Here is a 26,834-nt window from a genome sequence, read left to right as displayed (position 1 = left end):
TGTATGGAATGGGAAAAGCTCTCATAATGTAGGGAAGATGACAGATCTCACCTACTCCCAGTTAAGAAGAGGGAGCTGATGTAAGGTGTACCTGAGAATTAATGAAAGAGGACTGAAGGCACCTTGAAGTGCATAGCAGAGTTCTCTCTCAGTTGAGGATCTGATGTAGATGCTACCTGGTAGGTGTGTGTATATTACTTGTCTCCACTGATGATCAATAGCAAATTTTATTAGAGCAAAACTCACTAAAATATCATAAGTCTCCATGGCTCTTTCCCCCAAGGAAAACCAAAACCAGATAGTGCTGCCCCCAGGACTTCTCACAGCTTGGAAAGTGAAGAATATGTTAACAATACATTATCAAATGTAGGTAACCCCTTCCATTCTTAGAAACATATTTGCCGCACTAAATAATAAAACAACTTTAGATTGCACAAAATGTGTTTGATTTTTGTATCGGTGCATGCATTTAAAGCCTGTAAGTTATAAATAGAGGCTGTTCTCACGACCAGCCTAACCCAGCCTGGAACAGATCAGCCTGGATTTGGCTGGTTGTGAGAAGCAGCGGAATCCCCACAGATCCCGACCCTTCCTGCCCACCTAACCCTCCGAAACAACTCGGCTGTTAGCCGAGGTAAAGGGTTGCTCGCACCCTTAACGTGGCTGCCATGTATCGTATGTGTCCTCTGGCTGAGTTCAGTCTGAGGAGACAAAGAAATGGGCACATAGAGTGCCTGTCTGACGGGGAATCCCCCAATGCTTCATGCTTGTCACATGGTGCATTGTGGGATGCCGGGAAGCCAGAACACTTTCCAGCCCTGGATCATGTGCCCTGAGCATGTCCAGTGTTGCTTTATGCATATGGGTTTTGCAACAGAATTGGAGACCCCCAGTCATGTGGAGAAAGCCTACTTGTACAACTTCTACATGCATAAACTCTGTTCAGATTCCTGTGGAATCCTGTGAATGCCATCCTGCTTCTCTTCCCCCTTCCGCACAACACACACATTCATTCTACCTACATTTGTTGTGTGAATGTGGCTCCTTTCATCATCTTCCAGTTTAGGTTGTTACCAAAATTTCGTACAAAGCACAATATGAAGTGAATTTCAGGGTTTCTTTCAAGATAAAACATCTAAGAATTTTCAAAGGGAGCCAAACAAGTTTTTATAAGAGCAATGAATATTCTCAGGGGGAAGTTCCTTACATCCCTACCTTCAATTAAAAATAAATGAATACACAGATCATTTGTTTTTGCTGAGCTGTAAGAGCAAAGTTGTTCCATTTAATTAAAAGAAGCAGCAGCTTCATAATTTAACAGTCATAATTTATTTATTTATTTAACATATTTCTAAACCGCCCAAAATGCAAGTTCTCTGGGCGGTTTACAAGAGAATAAAAACAACCAATAAAAGATTAAAACATTTCAACAATTAAATTTTAAAAAGTTAAAACTATTAAAACACAATTAAAACAGTATCTAATTAAAAGCCTGGGTGAACAAATGTGTCTTGACTGCCCTTCTAAAAGTTGTAAGAGATGGGGCATATTTGTATATCTTACAGCATATTTGTACGATATCTTCTAGTATTTGGTTAAAGTTTGGTACACATAATTTAAAAAAGAGTTTAAAGAGATGAAAACATACCACAGTACAGGAAACACCATTAGAATCATGTTTCAATCATATAAAGTTTGAACGATGTCATCAGAACCAAGCAATACACACCTTCAGCTTGGACTGATACAATGAAGAATCACATGAAATGGAAATCACGTCCACTGAAATCATCCATGAAATCAATCTGATTTGTAGACTGCCCCAAACTTCTGTCTCTGGGCAGTTTACAACAACATAAAACAGTTTTAAAATGAAAACCTTAAAACAATTTAAAAGCACAGTCCAGTTAAAAAGCTTGGGTGGGGAAAATAAGCCTTTAGAGACTTTTCAAAAGTTGTCAGAGATGGGAAGGCTCTCATTTCAACATTCCAGAGTCTCGGGGCAGCAACAGAGAAGGCCCATTGCTGCATAGCCACCAGACGAGCCGGTTAAGCATAAGCTGTGAAAGGTGAATTGTCACTCAGGACAATTATGGTTCTGAGACTTGTAGTATCAAGTTGTGGTGAATTTGCTTCAGATCAGATTAGTACAACCTAATTTTGCATGCATGTTCTGTCTAGTTACTTAGGGTGGGTGGGGATATACAAGGAGCCGGCAGATAAAAAGTCACAGAGCTGTTGTTGGCTTTGACAACTTGCTAACCAATGGAAGTTGCATCCTCTGTCCCTTGTGTCATTGCAGTGCATGATGCCTGCACATCGACATTGGCTGACGTTAATAAATGTGCAAATGTGCAGTAGATTGGGGAGGGGGAGTTGTCAATGCGTCCAGAAACTCCTTCCCTAACAGGGAAATCTGTGTGCTTGCAAATCAATGGGTATTTACCATCCGCTGAGCTCCATTCTGGCAAAGAGCCAGGCAAGAGTATACAGCAAAATTAGAATAGATTGGGAGAGAGGACTTTATTCCAAATTGATCTGGATGACGATAGCAAGGCCCAAAGCAGCTCCGCTGTTTTAAAGGTTCACTGTATATATTTAGCGGGGGTGGGGAGGAAAGGAATGCATTTAGGAAAATAACAGGAAGTAGGACTAAGACTGAGAAAATGGCCTCATTTTATTTGATTGTGCTACAGCATTGTTTTGTTATCATCAGCATGAGAGTGGCTGCTCCCAAACGTCACACACCAAAGCAGAATCATAAAAGAAAATGCCCTTGTTGCTCATCTATTTATTCTTCAGAGATATCCTTTTCCTCCCTTCCCTTTTCTAGTGCATATGTCTGCAGTTTAAAAACCACAGGGCTTTAGCTGACCACATCAGAGAGCAACTCCAGCTGGGGCTGAAAATATGTATTACTACTTAATGAGAGTAATTCCAGTATTATAATGCGATTAATAAGTCTGCCGCTAGTTTTTCCTACTAGGTTTTCTGCTAGATTCTTTGAAAGCTGTGTGTGCGCAAAGTGCATAGCGGTTTGGACCAGTACAAGCTATTATGAAAGCAGTCGGACCAGTTACATCTCTGGGTCTCCAGTTACAAGGATACCAGGGATCAAGACTGGGGAAGACTCCCAAGATCCTAGTTAAAAGTCAGTTTTCCAGAAGAATTTTAACATTTTTAATGTATGCAACCACGGCGGCTAGGATAGTATATGCGCAGAAATAGAAAGACACTAAAATGCCCTCAAAAGAAGACTGGTTGATAAAAATTTTGGAATATGCTGAGATGGCAAAGCTTACAGCACTTATAAGGGATGAAAATTTGGGATCTTTCAAAGAAGATTGGGAACCATTTTTACTTTACTTAAAGAACTATTTTTCTAATATGGACTTTTCAGCAGGGTTTGAAATATAGTAATAAAAGCAGGTTGGGTTGGGTAAAATTGAGTAGTAATGTGGAGTATCTATGTTTTGAATTATTATAGCAATGGTTTATATGTATAGTTAACATGAACTGAGCAGAAAGGTAAGTGGGAAGTCAATATTTACTTAACTGTAAGCTATTGTAAAAGCCAATAAAAATTTAAAATGCAAAAAAAAAAAAAAGTCATAGTGGAGAACCCCAACCTCAGCTAACTGAGCAAAGAGGGATCTTTTAAAGTGGTGATTCTCTTATATTTAGCAGGAGGCTTTACACAGGGCTTCTACCCCGAATCTCCTTCAGAAGAGAGTGTGTGCATTCACACACCAGCCAAACTTACCCTGAAGTCCCTTCAAGATCCTTGGACCCACTCCACACACAAGTCAGGCTTTGTCTTGCAAATTTTAACTTATCTCCAGTTATTTCTGGGTTTTTAAAATGCTGGTTTTAAGCTACTTTTTCTGAACAGCCAGAGCAAATAGGGAAAGGCATTGATGTAGAATCATTAGCACGATAAGAGGGATACAGTCTTTGAAATGCAGATGTAGCTCTTTAGTTATCTCTCTCTCCCCACCCCCCACTGGCTAGAAGCAAAACATGGATGCCTGCCATGTGACCTTGTAAAAACAAAAACCGAGAGCAGAGGGGAGGGGCGGCTTCCCTCAATGCCGCGAGTGTGATTCGAAGTGGCTTCACTCAACATTTACCCTGCAGCACAAAGCCATGTGCAAATAACTCCCAGGGGGAGAGTAACTGGCCCTGCAGTGGCTGCTGCTGGTGTCTACCTTCTGTTTCTTTTTAGACTGTGAGCCCTTTGGGGACAGGGAGCCATCTTATTTATTTATTATTGTTCTATCTGTGTAAACCACTTTGGGAACTTTTGTCAGAAAGCGATATATAAATATTCATTTGTTTGTTTGTTGGAATACTGAGCTAAATGAGCTTCACATGCGATGCGGCCTGCAATAAAGATGTTAAAGTCAGCCTTGTTTGCTCCCTTTCTTTAGCACAGTCATTTTACAAACACTCCCATTTTAAAACATTTGCCAGAAACAAAGGCCAGGAGCCGAGTTCGCTAAGGGTTTACTACATATTCAGGGAGAATCCTCTTTGGTTTTTTAAAAAAGAAGCTGATATAATGGGGGTGGGCAAATCTTGTGACACAGTAGACTGTGGGGTTTTTTTTTAAGTGAAGAAAGCAGAAACTTTGACCACAGGCCATCTTTTTAAGGACCTAGTAGCATGCACAGTCAAATAAAGATTATGGGAGACATTCAGATCTGTCTGAGTGCCAGAACTGCAGATCTACTCATTGACCCTATCAGCTTTTTTTAAAAGTGGGGGAGGGCTCTTTACAGGAGAGAAAGTCCACACAATCAGCAAAAAGGCAAAAGTAGTGGCCAACATTCTGCACAGTGCAACCTCAGCACTAACAAGCTCTAGTGTGCAGGTGTTTCCATTGAGAACAATGCAAGTAGCCCAAAACAAGTGCTCATGCACTGTTTTAGGGGGGTTTGCAACCACCCACCTCTGCAACACCCCAGGGGCTGCCTTTTATGTGTGTAGCAGCCCTAGCACCAACGGAACATTGGCCAGTGTTTTTCTCTCTCTCTCCCCCTCGACTCCTTCAACTGAGATATGGTCAAGTGTTGGAGGAGAGACTGCTAGAGATTGGCGACTTATTTGCAAAATGTTTATTTACAAGTTACAGCATGATAAGGAAACACCACTTGGCATGTTATTGTATTCATCTTTATCCCTTTTAGGCTCTCGGGTCAAAATACATGGTTTCACCCACTTTTTATCTTTACAAGAACCCTGTGAGGTAGGCTGCATGGAGATATGGTGACTGGCTCACCCATTAAGATTTGTAGAGTTCAACTTGGGTCTCTCCAGTTTGTCCAGTATTCTAGACATTACACCACACTGGCATAGGCAGTGCTAGTGCCAAGGAAAGAATACGTTCCAGAGTCCAGCAAATTTTGAGCATACTGATTGGTTCTAACTAGCCTCAGTTTCCATCATCTTACCTTGAAAAACTGTAGCATGGGAAATGGCAGCACTGACATGACATTGCACCTTGGATTATGCAGAAGCTGGAGTCAGCCCTTTTGCCTATTATCACTGGGAAGTGTTCCTTCATGATATTTCATGGGTTCATATCTCAGGCTGTTTGCTGAAGAATCTGTGCTGCTATCGTTATCATGTGCTCAAAGGATGGCACAGATGATCCCAATGAATGGCAACAGAAGTTCTGTTTATTCCGTAAGAAATCCAGCTGACCTGTGATGGGAGTGGAGAACAGAGCCATAAAAAATATTGACCATTCATCTGTCCCTGAGTTACCTGTGCAATTCTCAAATTGCTGAGCATTACTGATTAAACAACCAATTAGAAACGTTTTGACATTTCACACGCCATTTTGGAGGCATGTTTTCCTCTTGCTGGTTGGTTTTCTGGCACTGGCTTCCAACTGGCTTATGATCCTATGGGGGTTTTGCGGGGGGGGGGGTTAAAAAATTGCCTGTTTGCCCTTTTTTATGTGTGTGGGTTGGTGTTAGGTAGCACCCATCATGTCCTACACTCAACCCATTTTGGTGTCCCTAGGAGCTACCCATGGGGAACAGTTTCCCCATTGTTCCCTATGGCCAAAACACTTAGGAAACATAGGAAGCTACCATATACTGAGTCAGACTATTGATCTATCAAGCTCAGTATTGTCTTCACAGGCTGGCAGCAGCTTCTCCAAGGTTGCAGGCAGGAATCTCTCTCAGCCCTATCTTAGAGATGCCAGGGAGGGAACTTGAAACTTTCTGCTCTTCCCAGAGCAGCTCCATCCCCTGGGGGAATATCTTACAAGGCTCACACTTCTCGTCTTCCATTCATATGCAACCAGGGCAGACCCTGCTTCACTAAGGGGACAAATCATGCTTGCTACCACAAGAGCAGCTCTACTTGAAACTTGAAACATTTCGAGGTTTCTTCTGTCGAAACAACCGGGTCAACATGTTTCAATGAAACATTTCAGCCATCTGCATTTTGTTTCAAGCTTGAAACAAAAACACAAAATCTGTTTCATGCACATACTTAGTTTTATTAGCTTGGCCCCAGAGGGGAATTATTGGGACTTGGAAATCTCACCCCTCAAAAAATAAAACAACACACACAAAGGAGGCCTGAGCCCTGACAGTTCTGAGTTCAGAAGAAAGCTCAGATAAATTATGAATCTCTTTTCCCACTAGCCTGCCCATCAGCATTCCCTTACTGGTCTTGTCAGAGACAGGGCGGCAGGAGATGGAGTAGAAGCAGCAGTGTCAAACCAGAAGGAGGGAAGCTTCTCTCTCTGAAATAGACCAGCAGGAAAGCCGTGGTGATGTTGGTGTGTGGGGGCTGAGAGGGTTTTCCTCCCCACCCCAGTATCATTCTGATGTACTGTTCCGCAGAGGCCCAAGCAAAGGCTGATGGTATGTGGGATTTGGAGTCTTCCCAATTACTACCCAGGCTGTCTGCAGTAGCCCCTTGGGAGGACACCAAATCCCAGGGCTACCATAGAGCAGTGTGTAACAGTAACAATGGGTGGGAAGGGGCAAAAGCCTTCTAGCATGGCCCTGCTGCTGCTGCTTCCGCGACTCCACCATCAAGAATGGAAAGGGTGGGGCAAGGACGTTGAAAGGTCATTAAAAGGCCTGTGGCCAGGGCCCACAGCCCCTCTTTGGATAATTAAACTCAGTCATACCCCCCCCCGCAAGAATAATTACATATGTTTTTTAAAGTCTCTAATATTATAATGCAGCACATATGAAGATGGAAGCAACAGAGAGCTAGGTGAGACTAGGAGCTTTCTCCCAGGTGCCTCCACTGCTGCACCTCCTTTCTGGAAGAGGTCCTGGTGGAGGGAGGTGGCTGAGGGCTCTGAGCAATTCATTGGGGGATTCTGAGGGCTCTGAGCAATTCACTGGGGTGGCAGGGAAGCTGACAGGGAGGCAGTGGAGAAGATCTCCAAGCCATTTTGGATTGGCATAGTAAATCTGAGTTCTTCCAGATCTGTGGGGAAAGAACTTGAATCTTTCCTGAGCTAGTCGGTGATGAATTTGCTAATCTCTCATTCACGTTCATATTCACGTTCCTATACCCAGGTGGAACTCTGTATGCAATAACAAGTGGTTTCATTTTATACAGTGGTTTCATTTTAATATTGATTCTAGCTGAATTTAAGAAGGGTAAATCTGATTTGATGGGCATCAAACAGGACATAGATTAGTCCACTAAGAGCCAATATATTTAAATAGAAATTTGCAGGTAGTGGCCTATTTCTTTCTACCCCATAGACGATTCTAACGTCAGCCACTTACAGATCCATGTCTATTGCCGACTGCAAATAAAACTCCTTCCGTTCCACTCTTGTGTGCCCTCCGGGCAATTTACTTAATTGTGTAACACAATTCGCAGAGAACAAGAGAATGGGGTAAGAGCTTTAAACTGTAATATCATGCTTCACAAAAGATTAGCACTCTTGGTATCCAGCTAACAAACTGAGCTGCATGGTTGCATGGATTTGGAATCCAATCCAATGCTGCGGCAGCAGAGCGTAGGATTCACTGCAGGGTTCCTAATTGCACAAGGAAGCATCTCTAGAGATGTAAATCAGCCTGACCCTGTCACTTGAGGCAGCAGCAGCAGCCATGGGCACTGCTGTACTCATCGTGGAGGGAAGCTGCAACATGGTGTAGATTGTTTCAGGCAGAAAAGGTGCGAAAGGCTCAACAAAACCATCCCACACTCTAAGCATTGTGGGAGTAATCGATCAATCCACCTAGAACTATTACAAAGTTGCACCAGATGTTGATACGGCCATGCAAAAAGAAAAAATAACCTTCTCTGGAGGCTTTTTTATAGCTTGATAAATGAGCATTAATGGCTTTTGATGACTGATGGTTACTAGCTGTTGGATATCCCATCTGCTTGGGTGGGAAGAAAAGAAACACTTTGGCATTTTTTTAATGTAGTGAAAGAAACCTAAGTCTGAGTTTACTAGCAGACTGTCAAGTAATCTTAAATAAAGTTGTTGTTGTTGTTGTTATTGTTGCCATCACACTTGCTCTAAGGGCAAGCTGTTTGCTCATGGGGAAACTGGAGCTGCTAACTGGTTGCAGAGGCACTCTTACCCCTGGACTTCAGTGCCGAAGTCCAGGGCCTCCACACCCCCTGGGGGCCCCCCAATCCTCCTTAGTCAGTCCTGGGTGGTGTGTTTTGTGCCCTCAAGAACCTATGTGTTAAAAAATGATGCTTAACTTGCAGCGGGGAGGGGGGCCCTCCAAAGGCCTTCATGTCCAGACTCCAAAATTACCACGGTGCACCTCTGTCTGGTTGTTAGCACTGTCTAAGTGATTCCCAGTTTAGAAGATACATAGTTAGTCTGCAAAAAGGGAAGAAAAACTCAAGCGTCTCTGCATTAAACACATTTACAGTACATGGAATTTAACTCCATTAGTTTCAATAGAACTTACAAGTGTGCTTCGGATTAGAACTTGGAACAAGGACTCAGGAAAGAAGGAAATAAAATCAACCCCTTCCCTTTGCCACCTTTGCCAGAGACGATTTCCTGAGTGGTCAGTGACAGTGCTAAAAATAGATCCTTGCCTCTTAACTCCCAGTCCTTGCTTTTACCACTAGATGATGATCTCTCGCCAAGGTGCAGGAAATGTTGCCCAGTGACATTCTTTTCCAGAGTGTGACACATGGCCTGACACGGTCCCATCAATTAGAAATGAGAAACGACAATAGACTGCATTTAACATGCTTTTGTGCTCAGAAGCAGATCTCAAATGCTGCCATTTCCTTTGCTTATTTTGAACAAGAATGGCCCCTCATTTTCATGGGAGAGTTTTGGGAGAGCTCTCCTTGGTCTCACAGTGATTTTAAACCCTCTGATGGAGAGCTGTCTTAAGACACCAGAGAACAAGGGTCAAAGTACTCAGGCAAGAAGCATTAGGATTATCCAAAGAAAAAGCCTGCTAATAGGCTAGTGTATAAACATGATCATAAGGGAAATGTGCCGTTTTCCCTAGCAATTTGCAAGTAAGCCAGCCACAGTGCATTAGGGTTTTAATGATAATCCTCACTCCCTCCCTGCTCCTAAAAAGTCCTGTGTCTGGAGCCCTCTCTGCTACACACTGACACATTTCTGTATTTGCAATGCACGCTAGCCCTAAAGGCTGTGTGGTCTATTTCTGTCACAGATTAAGCAGCCTGTGAGCCTTTTTGCTTCTAACCAAGGAGAAAGCTGCAGGTAGAGGAATGTTCATCCCTCAGTTAAGCTAAACCTTTGTTTGTTGTGTTCACATGAATAACTTATAGTGCCATGGCATCATGAACAGCAGTGCTGACACTGTTGACATGACAGCACTATAGACTGAATCCCGATCTGCCCTCCAAGGAGAAGATGGAATATTTGTTAGCTTCACATTTCACCAAGTCAGGCTGTTCAACTATTTATAAGATGAAGAGAAATTTCCACTACTTCAGATGGCACACCTTTACCTAGCAACTGATCAGACAGAACTAGCATGGACAGCCTGAATGCCAAAGAACATGGTGGCCGGGGTGGCAGGGGGAGGCCTGGTGCAGCTGAGGGAGGGACCACTTTCTGCCCCCCGCCCCCACTAGTGCTGCTTTCAGGCTTGTGGGGGGAAAGCAACCACAATTTATGTTTAATACACTGAATAATGTCAGATGATGTGCCTTGCTGATTTTTTTTATCAAATTAGGGCCAGCCCAGAGGTGCACTGCAAGCTTAGGCCTAGCTGCCTACATACAAGGGACTACGTTTTGTGTGAATTTGATAGTAAGAATTCTTGGGAGGCAACTACAGCAGATCTGGTAGCCAGTCTTATCACAGGATGTGTTCACACCGATGGTTTGAATCTGAGTAGGCTCCTAATAGTGTTGGGTTTGTACTCAGTGCCCAATATTTTGAGATTTAATTACAGCTAGAAGTTCCAGCAGTTGTTTACTACTCTTTCCCCTGGGGTGCTGGAAAGAGATAGTGTGAATGGTTGTGGTATAATAACTAGTTCTAATAATAACAACATAATAACTAGTTATAATCCCCTGAGGAGATAGTATGGGTAGAATGCCCTCCTCAGAACAGAAGCAAGGCTTGGAGAGATAGGGAATTGCCAGTGCTTCTTCTCTGAACATGGCAGCAAAGACCAGAGGAATAGCACTAGTTTAATCCCCACTAAGTGAGTAGCACACTACTTTGCTATGACTAAAGTTAACAAATTTCTGCAGCTTAGAATGGTAGTGATGAGTCACCCTCAGCTAAGAGTTTGCTGGACAGACTTGGCAATCATCATCATTATCCTCTCTCTCTCTCTCTCTCTCTCTCTCTCTCTCTCTCATTAACCAGTGTGTAAAATGGAATGAGTATTGACCTGCCCAAGTAATGCAAATATTATAAATTAGTTTACTGATAGAAATGTCTGATAATAATGGCTGTAAGTGACTCTGCCCAGAAGTGCAGAATGACTCTGACTTTCTGATAAACTCAAGAAATCTAGAACTCTAGAATGAGCTTGTAAGTACTCTACGTGTCAATGAGTCTCATTTTTAATATATTGTTGATTGATTGATTTGATTTGATTTGATTTGTATACCGCCCTTCCAAAATGGCTCAGGGCGGTTTACAATTAAAACAAACCACTAAAACATTAAAGAGCTAAAACAAATTTAAAAACAACATAACAATTAACTATTTAAAAACATTTTAAAACAGCAATTAAACATTTACAGTGATTAAAAACCCCGAAATCGGGTTTTGAATTTTAAAATAAACCAGATATTAAAACCCCCAAAATTTAGGAAGCTGAGAAAGCTTGGGTGAAAAGATGGGTTTTGGGGTGTTTTTTTGAAAATTGCCAGAGATGGGGAGGATCGTATCTCAGCAGGGAGCGCATTCCACAATCTCAGGGCAGCGACCGAGAAGGCCTGTCTCTGTGTAGCCACCAAACAGGTTGGCGGTAACTGGAGACGGACCTCCTCAGATGACCTATGGGCGGTGGGGCTCATAATGAAGAAGACGCTCTCTTAGATACCCAGGGCCTAAGCTGTTTAGGGCTTAGATACCCAGGGCCTAAGGTGTTTATGCTATTTACACACAGTCTACCAGATGTTATTGAGTGGATTTCATATTTTAATTATCAGGCCATTTCCAAGGGTCTAGGACAGGCATCCCCAAACTTCAGCCCTCCAGATGTTGATGAACTACAACTCCCAGCATCCCTAGACACAATTTTTTGTGGCTGGGTATGCTGGAAGTAGTAGTTCAGCAACATCTGGAGGGCCACAGTTTGGGGATGCCTGGTCTAGGATAACTAAAGAAACATTAAAGTTATCGTGGTAGTATTTGTGCTGTCCCGAGTAGTGTGGCCTTCAGTAGTTGATGTGTTGCAATTTTATTGATGCCCAAGGCATCGAGATGGTGTTCAAGTTCTTTTGGTACTGCACCAAGGGCACCAACAACTATTGGCACCACTGTTGTTTTCTTTTTCCAGAGCCGCTCAATTTCAGTCCGAAGGTCCTTGTATTTAGTTATTTTTTCCAATTGTTTTTCATCAACTCATCTACCCTCTGGGATGGCAATATCAATGATCAGAACCCAATTCTTCTCAATGAGTGTCAGATCATGTGTATTGTATGCTAAATGCCTATCAGTTGGTATTCGAAAATCAAGGAGGAGGAGGAGGAGGATTCTCATTCTAAAATGAGAATTCTAACATTCTAAAAATTTCTCATGGCGGTTTCCATAGCAAAAGGAATGAGAAATAGATTCCTTGTCCCCAAAGGGTTCACAATCTAAAAAGAAAAACAAAAGAGGAGACATCAGCAACAGCCACTAGGAGGGACAGTATGCTGGACTGAACAGGGACAGTTGCTCTCCCCTTGATAAATATAAGAACCACCACTTTTAAAGGTGCCTCTTTGCCCAGTTAACACATGTATCACCTATTCACACAACAAATTGTTCTGGCATGTGAAGACATGTAAATAATGCCCCTATTTGCAAAAATTTCTGGCTCAGGTCTAACTATATTCTCAGTGGTCCCTGGAGTTTAAACATTTCTGGTTTTTGCCAACATCTGCTCAATAGCAGCACAGGAGCAAAACTATTTAAAGTGCTTTCTCTGACTATGAAGTATTATTAAGCTGAATGCACTGGACCAAATTGGCAAAAAAACAGTATATGGCACAAGTATCCACTAACCATTAGTACATTTGTTTTGCACCAAACTGGTCTGGAATATTTGCTAAATCCTCTCGCCAGATCCATGCCAACCACTAGGCAAGAAACAATCTGGCAATCAAACATTAGCATTTGTTGGTACAGTGTGTTCTGTTCCTGCATGCATGGGGAGAAAAGGAGAGGAGGATCCGAGATGAGCCTGAATCTTTTCAAGCAAACAAAGCAAACATCAAGCTCCAGTTGGTGAACCAATGTGATGTGGGTAAGGCATTCTCCGAAGGATGCGGCAGTCAAAGATTCATAGCACTGATGGCACAATAGCCTTGAACAGGTCTGATTTTTTTCAGCTGCAGAGCAGGGTGAAGAAGGCTTTTTGCATTGCTCTAGCATCATGGAGAGCCACATAGCATAGTTCACAAAGCACTGTGCAGGCTGCAGGTTCTGTGATGTGAACTAGGACAAGATGCAATAAACAACGTAACAGATGAAACAGGAACAATTGGTGCAGCAGGGTAATAATAATCATACCACATGACCAAGAGAAAACAAACTGCTCTGTACTTGAAACTATGCATATTGTCTTAAGTGAGAATTAGCATCAGATGTGAGTGGGGATAAGGAAAAATGGCTCTTAGTGGGGAAAAGCTGCTCTGGCGATTCACCCTCTTGCATTTCCGTAGACCCAGCCAGAGAATGACAGTGATTCAGAGGGGATTTTTACCCCAGAGCTGCTGTTCAGCTTTGCCATGCAAGCTGTTGGCTAGAATTTCACATGTTCCTCAAAACAATCCTTCAACTATTCACCTTATTTTACCATCTGCACATGACAAGAAACATTTTTTCCGCTCAGGCTGCTAATGCAGCCCATTCGCCTATGGCAATCATGTCCCATAAATGGAAAAAAAGGCATGTCATTGGTGAGTACATGTGTCAATGGAAGGCTTTTCTGTTGGATTTAGGACTGAAAAATATTATGAGGCTGTTCTCACGAGCAGCCAAGACTGGGCTAGGGCAGCTAAGCCTGGGCTTGGTTGCCCATGGAAAGCACTGGGAGCCGACTAGCTCCCAGCAGCACCTCAGCAGCAAACCCACCTAGAGTGCCCATCTCTTAAATGAGCTTAAAGAAGTGAGCACTCTTTTAACCCCATTTACCCGACCATGTGTCAATGCCAGCTACTTTCAACTGGTGCTGAAACACTGACAGGGACCCAGCCGTTGCTGGGGGGAACCTCACAATGCACCATGCACTGGCATGGTGCATTGTAGGAACCCCAAGGGCCAGGATGGTGCATCCTGGCCCCCACACCTCCACACTGCCTGGGGCAGTGGCGGAGCATCTGGGTGCACAATCTGCATGCCCAGCATCAACAGGTTGGTTGTCTACAGGAGAGGCAAACTTCCCAAGGCTTCCTCCCCACCCGCCTGCCCTCATGCTTGATTGTGAGAAAGGCCCCTATTTCTCACATTTCTGACCATCACAAGTGCTGAAATTAGAAGCCATTTTAAGAATTTACAGAGCCCCAGCATTGCTGAGGACCTTGCTGAGGACACAGGAAGGTAGTTGTCATCCCCAGGATGCTTGTACAGACTGAAGTTCAAGCCTTTCAGATCCCAACTAGACAATGGTCTGGTTCTCATGATCAAAATCAGGGTAGGAGGAGCAGCCCGCCAAGCTTCAAGCTCCATGTGCACTCCTGAGAAAAGGTTTTATGTCGGCAAAAATTGAGGCTGAAGGAGGGGAAAGTGATCATGTTCTAGCTGCAATTTGGGTAGGACGGTGGTGGCCAACCCACATCATGTACCCAGCACTATATTGAGGGCAGAGGAAAAGCAAACCCCATGCCTTCCTACCCAGATTGGGCTAGCACACAATTACTTCCCCCTCCTCCTACCTCACTGACACCTTACCGTTTCTTGGGATGACACCCAGGACTTGAAGCTTGGCTGGACACCCCTACCCTGATTTTGGTCCTGAGGACAAGCCCAATAAGTAAAATTCTCTCTCTCATGCTTAGTTTTTGTTTTAGAGAGAGTTGATAGGGTTGCTAGTCTGGATTGGAGCCACAGCATGTGGAGATTGGGGATTTGACCCATTCTCTACACCATTTCCCTGCCGCCCAAAACTAGCATTTCTCTATGAAGGTGCCATTTGCTGCAATTGCACCTTTGGGAGCAAATAGTTTGGGGAGGTGACTTTCAGTAGGAAAAATGTGGGGGGGGGAGGAAAGGGTCAGGACCCCCCTTCCTTGTCACCACATGCTATGATTCAGATCCAAATTGCCTCCCAGGAACTATTTCTAAAGAAAAAGAAAAGTGTGGGAGAGATCATTACATATTTAATGTATCATCCAGTTTGACCCTCAGTCTACAGAAAGCAAAACAAGGATCCAAACATAAAAAATAGGGTTTTATATAGATGAATGACATCGATGTTTCCAGTCCGGATGGCATCAATGCATGTGTGACAAATGGATTGTCATTTATCAAAGCTCAAACCATAATAATGTTATGTGGTACTTAACCCACATTAGGAAGGTTATGCAGTGGCATGAAGAAATATGGATTGTCGTAGAAATGGAGGATTGAGATGGCCAATTCTTCTCCTATCATGATTTTGTGCATGACAACAAGCCCAATATGTAAAATTCTCTCTCTCATGTTTGCAGTACTTCAGCTCATGCAATTTTTGAACTAGACTTCACCATTGAACAGTAGATTGTTTCACTGCGTCTACAGATGGCAACTCATTATCACATTCTTGCAAATTCATTGGGTGCCCTGCTGGTGCGGAAGATGCAGGACAAAAATAATGGCATCAAGAAATCCGTACAAGCAGGGTCCTGACAGAGTTAGTCATGACAAAGCACCGCTGATATACATGAGACATGAGAGGTCCCATTTATTGCAATGAGACTTAGATATGACTAACTTAGTCTGAATTGCCCAAAGAATGTAAAATTAATTGTGCTCTAGAGAGAGTATGAAGTGTCATTCAGCTTGCTCACAGTACAGTGATGTCCACTTTGATTGATTTTGGCATCAAATAGATCAAAAATGAACTCCTTCTAAAGTATTCATTGAGAAAAGGCTTTCCTTTAGATTTCCATCTCCTGAAAATCCAGCAGCGTCAATATAACTACAGGGGCAGGCCAAGGTGGTGAAAACTGGGCCAAGCATGAAGGTACAATTGCAGTTAGAAACTGGATGTGTTACACACTCATCTGAAGGGAGATAAAATTGTTAAAAGGCCTTGAAAGTGACACCATTTAGGAACATAGGAAGCTGCCATATACCAAGTCAGACCATTGGTCCATCTAGTGCAGTGTTATCTACACAGAATGGCATCAGCTTCTCCAAGGTTGCAGGCAGGAATCTCTCTCAACTTTATCTTGGAGATGCCAGGGAGGGAACTTGGAGCAGCTCCATCCCCTAAGGGGAATATTGTATAGTGCTCACACATGTAGTCTCCCATTCCTATGCAACCAGGGCAGACCCTGCTTAGCTAATGGGACAATTCATTCTTGCTACCATAAGACCAGCTCTCTGTATTTAAACACAGAAGTTTCATTGCACTGTCTGAAATGAAAATGAGATTATCAGTTAGAACAGAGGGATACATTGTGTCCAGAGGCCTACGTGCAAAATGTGTGCTGCAATCCATATAAACTGGTGAACCTCATGGAACTCTGTGTGTGTGTGTGTGTGTGTGTGTGTGTGTGTGTGTTTGTAGTAACAGAGCAATGTTTATAATTGGACCCTACATTAATGGTGGGTCTACATTACAGTAAATAGTGGCTCTACAAATGGTGGGTCTACATTTGTCAGTGTCTTGTAACCTAGTCCGAATATGCACATTGGCATGGCATTGGATTAATGCAGGCCAGAGGCGTAACTATAGGGGGGCGGGGGGGCACGTGCCCCGGGCGCCATCTTTTCTGGTCACGTGGGGGGGCGCCGCCATGACCAATTTTTTAATTTTTTTAAAAAAAATTTTGTTAATACAAATGTTTCCTGCTCAGTGCAGCAGCGCTGCAGCAGTCAAAGGAGCGCGTCGGTGCCCCCTTCCCCATGAGCGGTCCCTTCCGCACTGCCTGGGCCCCCCCCCCATTGCTTTGCTGGCGCCTGGCGGCCAGTCAGTGGCCTGGCTTGGCGGCAGCGGCGGGTGCTTGTGAGGAAAAACCTAAGTATAATGTAGTATGTTGGGGGGGCGGTGGGGGGGGCGGTGGGGGGGCGCCATTTCAGTGCTTGCCCCGGGTGCCGTTTTCCCTAGTTACGCCTCTGATGCAGGCAGAAGTCAATGCAACACAAAAGCTAAGTAAGACCTTAGCTTTGGAAAGGAGAGGAGAGGAGAGCTGGTCTTGTGATAGCAAGCATGACTTGTCCCCATAGCTAAGCAGGGTCTGCCCTGATTGCATCTGAATGGGAGACTTGATGTGTGAGCACTGCAAGATATTCCCCTCAGGGGATGAAGCTGCTCTGGGAAGAGCAGAAGGTTTCAAGTTCCCTCCCTGGCTTCTCCAAGATAGGGCTGAGAGAGATTCCTGCCTGCAATCTTGGAGAAGCTGCTGCCAGTCTGTGAAGACACTACTGAGCTAGATAGACCAATCGTCTGACTCAGTATATGGCAGTTTCCTATGTTTCTATGTTCCTAAGACAAAATCTCTCTCAGAGCAAACTCTGACAATTTTCCATTCTGTTCTGTATAGTAGGGCCATGACAATATCTAAGGAGGGCACAGGTGGTGTAATAGAAAATATCTTATGTTAAACCTTAGCTAGCAGAGAGAGTAAAATTTGTTTTTGTCGGAAAGAACACCAAGTACTTCTAAGGGCCTATTTGAAATAAAAGCATTCCATCACCCACTTGATTTCCGGGGCGAATGCTTCTCTAAAGTCTGGTCTGGGTGTTATTTTGGGTCATTTGTTTTACTCACAGAAATCATCTACCTGTGTGAGCAGTGTGACACATGAACAGGGAGCCCAAGGATCTCAGACACAAACACCTTTCATGATCTGGAAGGTAATCTTTTGGAGAGTGAGGCAATTCCTAATTAAGCCCACTACCTACATCTCAGGCGTTCACATAATGTAAGAAATAAAATGAACCTTTTACAAGTCCATTAAAAACCTGCCTGCCTTAAAAAGCTGGGTAAATAAATGGAACTTAAGCATCTTGCTTGAATAAGAATTTGCATGGCCATATCCAAAGCCCCCAAACGTACTTCACACAAACAATATAAAAGCATGTTTGATCCGTCTGTTAAAGTAGAGATGAATTGCTATCGCTTATAGTTTGATTATGAGATCTATAATGTGGCACCAGGCAAGCCTTAATTGTGACTGAATTATGCAAACTACTAAGCTCCATAAGGTTAAAAAGCAACAACAGTGAAAAGTGCAGAGAGAACAACATGAAGCAAACTGTTCCAGGATAATGAGGTACACGTGCCCAGAGAGAGCACTGACTTTTGCCAAAATACACACTCGGATGCATCAGAACAAAGATTACTGGATAAATGAGGGATGGGTTATTTGAACCAAGCCATAGTGAGCTGAGCCCTAACACTGATGACATCTCTATCCTGTGCGCCTGGAAAAAATACAATGAACAAATGGTGGTTGTGAACCATTTAAATTTTTCATTGACTGCAGGGCAGTCCATCAGCCATTACTACTAATTAAAGGTCAACACAGACATGACATTAAATGCATCTTTGCCTTTCCATCTGCATTTTGTTAAATAGCAGCCACGGGGCATCCTGAGCCAAATCAGGTTGGCAGTGTGATGGGTTAACCCAGAATTCCACAATACATGGAGGAGCCCTCCCTGTGATCACAACTGCCCTCTGCAGACAGATGACCAATGCATAGAGGCCCAGTGGTGCACCTAGTAAGCATGTCAGCTCAGGGGATGTGGCTAGGGCCAAGAATGTTGGGGAAAGCTATATTTACTGGGCCCCAGAGATCCAAGGGGTCCTGGTGCAGACTACAATACTATTAGTAAGATTTGTCTTGGTCCATGACCATAAATTTAATAAAGTAAAGTAAAGTATTAGTAAGATTACTATTTATTTATTTATTTATTTATTTATTCATTCATTCATTCATTCAAATTTTATACCGCCCTTCCAAAATGGCTCAGTGCGGTTTACAATTAAAACAGAACCATTAAAACCAATAACAATTAAAACAAAAATATAAATATGAACATCAATTAACAATTAAAACATCATAAAAAACAATTAAACAATCACAACAATTAAAACCCTGAAAACCAGGTTACAGTATTAAATCAATTAAAACTAATTAAAAACCCTGGAAGGCCAGGCCAAAAAGATAGGTTTTAAGGGCTCTCCTGAAGGCCAACAAAGAGTTAAGATTGCAGATTTCTGCTGGGAGTGCATTCCGCAGCCCAGGAGCAGCTATGGAGAAGGCCCGCCTCTGAGTTGCCACCAAACAAACTGGTGATAACTGGAGATGGACCTCCTCAGATGACCTTAACGTACGATGGGGAACATGTAGAAGAAGGCGCTCTCTAAGATAACTCGGACCCAAGCCGTTCAGAGCTTTAAAGGTAATAACCAGCACTTCATATTTTGCTCAGAAACATATCGGCAGCCAGTGTAACTGTTTCAAAACAGGAAAAATATGGTCTCTCCATCAGTAAAGGAGTAACGTGGTCTCTCCGAGATGACCCAGAGACCCAACTGGCTGCCGCATTCTGAACTAACTGAAGTTTCTGGACTACGTACAAAGGCAGCCCCACATAGAGCGCATTACAGTAATCCATTCTGGAGGTTACCAGCTGATGCACCACTGTTTTGAGGTAATCCTCTTCAAGGAATGGGCACAGCTGTTGAATCACCCAAAGCTGATAGAAAGCACTCCTGGCCACGGCCTCCACCTGAGATACCAGGGTGAGGCCTGGGTCCAGGAGTACTCCCAAACTGTGCACCTGCTCCTTCTGGGGGAGTGTAACCCCATTCAGCACAGGAAGATCAAACACACCCCTCAGATTCTCAACCGCCACAATGAGCACCTATGTCTTGCTTGGATTCAGCTTCAATTTGTTATTCCTCATCCAGCCCATTACTGCCTGTAGGCAGGCATTTAGAGAATGAGTGCCATTTCCTGAAGATGAAAAGGAGAAGTAGATTTGGGTGTCATCAGCATACTGATAACATCCAGCACCAAACCTCCTGATGACCTCACCCAGCGGTTTCATGTAGATATTAAAAAGCATACTAATGCTTGATCACAGGGGTATACGGTACATTAGGCAAGGGGAGACAGTCGCCTCCTGGCCCGCTGCCTCAAAGGGCCCCCCAAGAGCAGAGGCGTAACTAGGGAAAACGGCGCCCGGGGCAAGCACTGAAATGGCGCCCCCTGCGCCCCCCCAACATACTACATTATACTTAGGTTTTTCCTCACAAGCGCCCGCCACCGCCAAGCCAGGCCACTGACTGGCCACCAGGCGCCAGCAAAGCAATGGGGGGGGGCCGCGGGTGGCACTGAAGGGACCGCTCGTGGGGGAGGGGGCGCCGACACGCTCCCTTGACTGCTGCAGCACTGCTGCACTGAGCAGGAAACATTTGTATTAACAAAAAATTTTTTTAAAATTTTTTTAAAAAATTTTTTGTCATGCCGGCGCCCCCCACGTGACCAGAAAAGACGGCGCCCGGGGCACGTGCCCCCCCTGCCCCCCCTATAGTTACGCCTCTGCCCAAGAGCGAGGATAGCCACACCGTGAGAGGCCCTGCACCAGTGGTCAGACACTTTGGGTGGGGAGGGGAAGGTCTTGCCTGCCCCTCCTTGCTCTGTTGCTGTCCCCCACCACCTCTCCACAGCCCAGTGTGACTGCCGGTAAAGATCTGCTTGTAGCTAGCTGGTAACAGGAAGTTCCTTGTTCTCAGCATCCCATGGGGGGGTGGCCTCGCACTGCGGATGCCATCTTGAATGCCATGGGCACTTCCTGTTCCCAGCTAGCTACAAGCAGATCTTTACCGGCAGTGGAGAAGACCTTCCCCTCCCCCATCTAAAGTGCCTGCTGGCTGCCTGACTTGTTCATTCTTTGGGAACAGACGGCTACTACATACCGAAGAACCTTTCCACCTTCAAAGGGGTTTCCTCTAAACATTTTGTATCCCTCAACCATTGTTGCTGCATACCATCCTGAGGTATATACCAATTTGAAATTAAACCAGCTATGACAGTTTATATTGACTAAAAACTGAGCTAGAACCCATTTTTGGACAAATGATATTTTGTTTTGCTTTTTAAAGATTTGCTTTTTAAAATTTTGCTTTTTAAGGATTTTAAAGATTTGTTTCTTTGAACCATTTTAATACAAATGTCTGACTGTGCTCAATTGTCAAGCTGCACGCATGAAAAATTGGCCAGCCCAAACAGCATAATAGTCATTAGCAAACAGAACTTTTGAATTCACTAAGTGCTTTATTGTTGTTTTTAAAGGTAGTACAATTATCTATATTGGGGGGAAACTGATGTTTAACTTGATCATTTGGGAACAGGACCACCACCCATTACATGCAGTTTGTGGACAGAAGGTATTTTGACATTCAGTTTCGCTATACAGAAACAGAATGACTTGCTCGCTGCTGGCCCAATCCATCTCCAGAACAGCATTCCTGCAGTGGCTGTTGCCACTATTGAAAAGTTGCGTATAAATATACCACTAGGGGCCCATTTTAAAATCTCATCTTTGGGCCCACTCCAACCTTGGTATGCCCCTGCTTGATCATGCATGAGAATATTACGGGAAGTTATGTCCTACCTCTGGAGTCTCAAGTGTGGGATTTGCTGGAGCCACTCAGAAGTAGAACAATATTCTGAACATTCTGATCATTCTTTGTAAGGAACAATGCTTGGACCGTGGCTGTGGTTAGGCAACACTCTCCTGTTTCCCTCCTTCACACATTTGCATCCCTGGAAGATATATCCTCTGCATAGGGCTCTATTCTTAGAGACCATACCAAAAATCATGAAATTAAAAAGACCATGGGCTCCTTCAAACATTGTGTGAACCTCGGGTAGAACAACCTGTGGGCTATCTCTGTAGACCAGCCTGTGAAGCCAGGAATCATCCTGCTGATGACAGTCCAGCCACAGTTTCAAAAGCTCTGGCTTTTGGGCAGAGGGGGCCCTCCCTCTTTCTGGTCTGCCGAGGCTGCATCCCAGCAAGCTCTGTGCCACTCGCATTGCAAGACTGGGCAAGGTGTCCGGACATCAGTAGAGTGGCAACCATTGGCCATGATCTTCAAGGGGGCATGCCCAGTATGATTGTGCCTTTTCAGCATCAATCACCCGCCCTCAGCAGCGATAAGGCATTTAAAACCCTCACTCACACATTTGCACCGCTTCCTTTGCAAGAGCCCTGTAGTCGTACAGTCTTGCACAAGAACAATTACTGGTACCGGGGAATGGGAGGGGTAATAGTTTTCTGTTACGCTGTGAAAAGATCATGATGACTTCCTAGGAAGGAATATGTATATGAGGGCAGGATGACGTAGTGGTTAGAGTGTTGGATTAGGACTAGAAAGACCTGAGTTCAAATCCCCATTCAGCCATGAAACTCACTGGGTGACTCTGGGCCAGTCACATATCTCTCAGCCTAACCTACCTCACAGGGTTGTTGTGAGGATAAACATAGCCATGTACTCTGCTCTGGGCTCCTTGGAGGAAGAGTGGGATATGAATGTTTAAAAAAAAAAAAAAAAAATCCTGAGGTTTGGTACATTGTGACAAAGGATGCTCTTGAAATTATAGACCAAGGCCAGGCAGTCCCAGAAGCCACAACACACTCCTGCCCCTATGCCGGCTTGCTGGCCAGGGATTAGCCCTCTCATGAGAGGACTGGTCCTCTGTGGAGGCTCCATGAGCTTCTGGTCTCCACTGGACTACACTCTCATGAGGTAGGCCATCCAACTCTGGGGCCCCCACTGATGTGGGGCTCCCGGTATCTCTGGTTAATTATAGTACTCATACTCTGTGCTTTCCTTCTCCACTTTTCCCGACTTCCAAGGAGTCTGGTTCATTCCATGTGTCCAGGTGGTTTAAGGTGAGCAGAGTTGGTAATGACCAGGGATGGATCCCACATCCACAGCTGGGACTGGCATTGTGGCATTTATAAATCAGCCACCATGTGGCATCCCGGGGCATGGCACCCACAGATTTGAGCTATCCCTGACAAGCCAGGTAGCCGTGCAAGGCAAAAAAACCCACCCATGGACATGTGTTGCAGGGAGACCAGACTATAAGAGGGTGCTGAGATTCCTGCTTCATGGCAGTTGCCGGGACCAAAGATGTTGCCAGGGTACCCTTCCCCGGGGCTTGTATGGATCCAGCAACCGGGCTGAGTGGCAACAGCCCTCCGGCCTACATGTGTGTCTCGATGGCCTGTCACTCTCATGAGAGAGTGGTCCTTGGAAGAAGGGGTGTGCATCTATTGCACATTTTATTGCCATACTGGGTTCCTGAGACTGTCCCTGTTTCCCTTTGGAAGGTTCCACTTATGAGTTGTGGCTGAGACTGCATGCTTGCACCTCAGGGGCAGGGGCTGGGTCCTCCTTCCCCACAAACTGGAACAAAAAAATAAAACAGAACCACTGAAGCAACCTTGGAGCCAGGTTTTAACCCATACTTTGGCTTATGCTGGTCATGGTGTATTTTCCTTTACCAGGATGCATGATACGGCACCAGACTGGGGTACCTCCAAGCCAGGGGGCCAAGGCTTAACATCTGCATGTGTGTGCGCACACACACACACACACACACACACACACACACACACACACAGAGTTGAGGGCATCCCGCTATGCATTTGGAGGGAGCAGCACCATCCAAGGAAACCTTAAAAATACAGACACTGTCCAGGCATCCAGGGAAATGAATGGCCTTCTGCCCAACTGGACAGCACATGTTTTGAAAGGGTGCCTTGCTGGGCAGCCACACTTGATCAGGTGTGTTGTTAATGAAGGGGTTCCTTGCGTGTGTACCCCCTCCCCTTCCCCGGATGGAAGCTGCCCAAACAATTTGCATGGTAATTCCAATAAAAGGTATTGCATGCTGGATAACCACTGTTTCCATACACCCCTATTGCTGAAAGCCCTGCTCTCACTTCTTTTGACACCAGCAGGCACACTATTGTAACCACTGATGTTCCAGAATCTGTTTTGAGTGCTGTCTTGACCCAGCAAAAAAGGGACAGGGAAGTTACAGTTGCCTTTGTTTCCAGAGTGCTTACTTCTTCAGAGATGTTTGGAGAGGAGAGCTGGTCTTGTCGTAGCAAGCATGACTTGTCCCCATAGCTAAGCAGGGTCTGCCCTGATTGCATCTGAATGGGAGACTTGATGTGTGAGCACTGCAAGATATTCCCCTCAGGGGATGAAGCTGCTCGGGGAAGAACAGAAGCTTCCAAGTTCCCTCCCTGGCTTCTCCAAGATAGGGCTGAGAGAGATTCCTGCCTGCAACCTTGGAGAAGCCACTGCCGGTCTGTGAAGACAATACTGAGCTAGATAGACCAATGGTCTGACTCAGTATATGGCAGTTTCCTATGTTCCTATGTTCCTATTCTGTCATTGAAAAAGAAGCTCTATCATGTTTCTGGTAGGGATATGCGAATCGATTCGGGTACAAATCAATTTGTACCCAAATCTACCTGTTTGGGGCGATTTGTGGACCAAACAAATTGCCCCTATGGTAGCTGGCCAGATTCAGGTCCAAAACAAATTGCTCACATTTCGGACCTGAAAAAATTGTAGATTCAGACCTCCATTTTGTGGCGATCTCTCTGGTTGTCTCCATTTTGTGCCAGAAAATCCTGCCCTCCCAAGCTTCAGATTGGTGACTTTCAGCATACAACGAATGGCTAGCGATTTCCCCCTGGTTCCAGATTGGCTCATTTTCATTCAAATCTTGTGTTGCCAGGTGTGACTGACCCTGCATTGGCTAGGGGAAGGGTCAAAGAAGAGACAAGGGGGGGGGAGTTAGGAGAGATTTTCAAATGTACTTAAGGAGGCAGCCAGCCACCATTCTGCCTCATGGGAGGAGGTGGGAGGGAGAGAACACCAGAGGAACTTTGCTTTTCCTGTTACTGGGAGTGGGAGTGGGATTCTGGGAGTGGATTCTGTTACCGGGAGTGGATCCTGTTACCGGGAGTGGATTCTTTGTTTTTTGTTTCTGCTTTCTTGATTGAGGAAAAAAGATAATTTTTTCACCCCCTTCTTGCTGCTGAGAGAATCTCTGCCTGCGCCTGCTGTCTGTTTTGTACCCAATCTACCTGTTTTGGGAGATTTGTGGACAAAACAAATCACCCTTGTGCAAACTGGCCAGATTCAGACGCAAAACAAATTGGGGGTAATTCAATTTGGGTACAAATTGAATCAAAAAAATCGATTTGTGCACATCCTTAGTTTCTGGGTGGTGAGGCATTTCAGAACTTACTTGTGGGGCAGAATAGCATCAGACGATAAATCCCTATCTGCTTTATCTACTATTCAGGGATCAAGCCAAGCAACCCTCCAAATAGCCAGATGGATCACCAGACTTATGGATTTTGATTTCCAAGTGAAATATCTGCCAGGTTTGTCACTGTGGGAGGGAAGAATCTGGAAGAATAAATTGGGTGGCTCATGGGGTTGTTTATCCCTCTTCTGTCAGTCTGCTACTCCAGGCAGTCTGGAGTTCCTGGTATTACAAGGCATAGGGCAGGAGTGTCAAACTGTGGCCCTCAGGCTCTTTTGGCCTACAAATCCCATCATCCTCAGCAGTGTTCCCTCTAAGGCATGCACATGTGCACACACTCACACTTTTTTTGATGTCCGCTCAGTTAATTTTAGAGCCGCTCGGGTTTAAGCAAGGAGCTCCCATTCTGAATGCATGTGCACGGACACTGCCTTGATACCGCCACCCAGAAGAAAACTCATTCCACACATGGATGAAAAAAATTAAAGAGAACATTGGTCCCCAGTCACAGTGTCCAGTAGCCAGGGATGATCGGAGTTGTAGGTCAACAACAGCTGACGGGCTGCAATTTGACACCCTTGGTGTAGTGGATCAGGTAAGGGACCTCACCTTTCAAGCTCCCAGGGCCGGATTCAGGTTTCAGGTGGCCCTCAACAAACTGCCCTTCATAGGCCACTCCAAAATAAGCCCCAAGAGTCATTTCAACACTGACAAATGAAAGCTGTGGGGACAGGGGTGGTCTCAGTGGGCCTTTCTTGAGGCCCTGGGCTCTGGACAGCTGCCAACCCCTGATGGCAGCCCTGCAAGACCATTTATAGAAACAAATGTCCATTTGTGGATAGCATATAATGTGGTGGACAGCATATAATGTCCACCAGTGCAGAGGGCAAGACCCCAGTTTACACAAGTATCCTACAATGCTCATACAATTGAGAGAATTGAAGGGGCCACGTTGAGAAAACATTGGCTGTTTTGTACAAAACACATCCCCCTACTTTTGAAGGTGCTGAAAGCCTTTCATTCTGTGGGAACAGCATGGACACAAATGCCCTGACATTCTTTTAAAACGTTTCAAAATTACCCTGCATTCCAATAGTGCTATTCCTAGGCTGGCCCCTCTTATGATACCACCCAAGCTCAACAGCTGTGCAATTTACTTACTCATACCGAATGCAGCCTCCTCTCGAGAAAACAGCTGTTTTTTGTTATTAATAGTCATAAAAGAGGAGTGATTTGAAAAGTAACCTCAGTCATGTCTTGCCTGGCTAAGGATCTATTTCAATTATTTACTCCAGTGTTATATTTAGATCACTGCATTAATTGCAGATGTAAGAATGCAGAATAGTACTCAGAGTGGATCACATTGTTGTACACAATCTAAGTACATCTCTTGATTCCGGCAATACTTTTAAAGATTGTTTTCCAAATATAAATTGGATTTGATTCTATTATTTAATCAAGCCTGATCTCTAAGTTCTGATCAGATTTGATTCTTGCATAGTGATCTAGCAGCTGCACAGAACGCTCTCAACCCTATGATGCCGAGCTATAATAGCAACACCACAGCATTACGTGACAGTTAAAGTTCAGTGTCTGGTGAATAAGCGTTTATAGACTCTGAGCCTATAAGATTGCCTCCTATGGGAGCACTAGTGGCAGAAGGATTGTCCACACCCATACATCTT

This window comes from Hemicordylus capensis, chromosome 5, assembly GCF_027244095.1.
Source record: "Hemicordylus capensis ecotype Gifberg chromosome 5, rHemCap1.1.pri, whole genome shotgun sequence".
Lineage (NCBI taxonomy): Eukaryota > Metazoa > Chordata > Lepidosauria > Squamata > Cordylidae > Hemicordylus > Hemicordylus capensis.
This window is presented reverse-complemented; position numbering follows the sequence as displayed.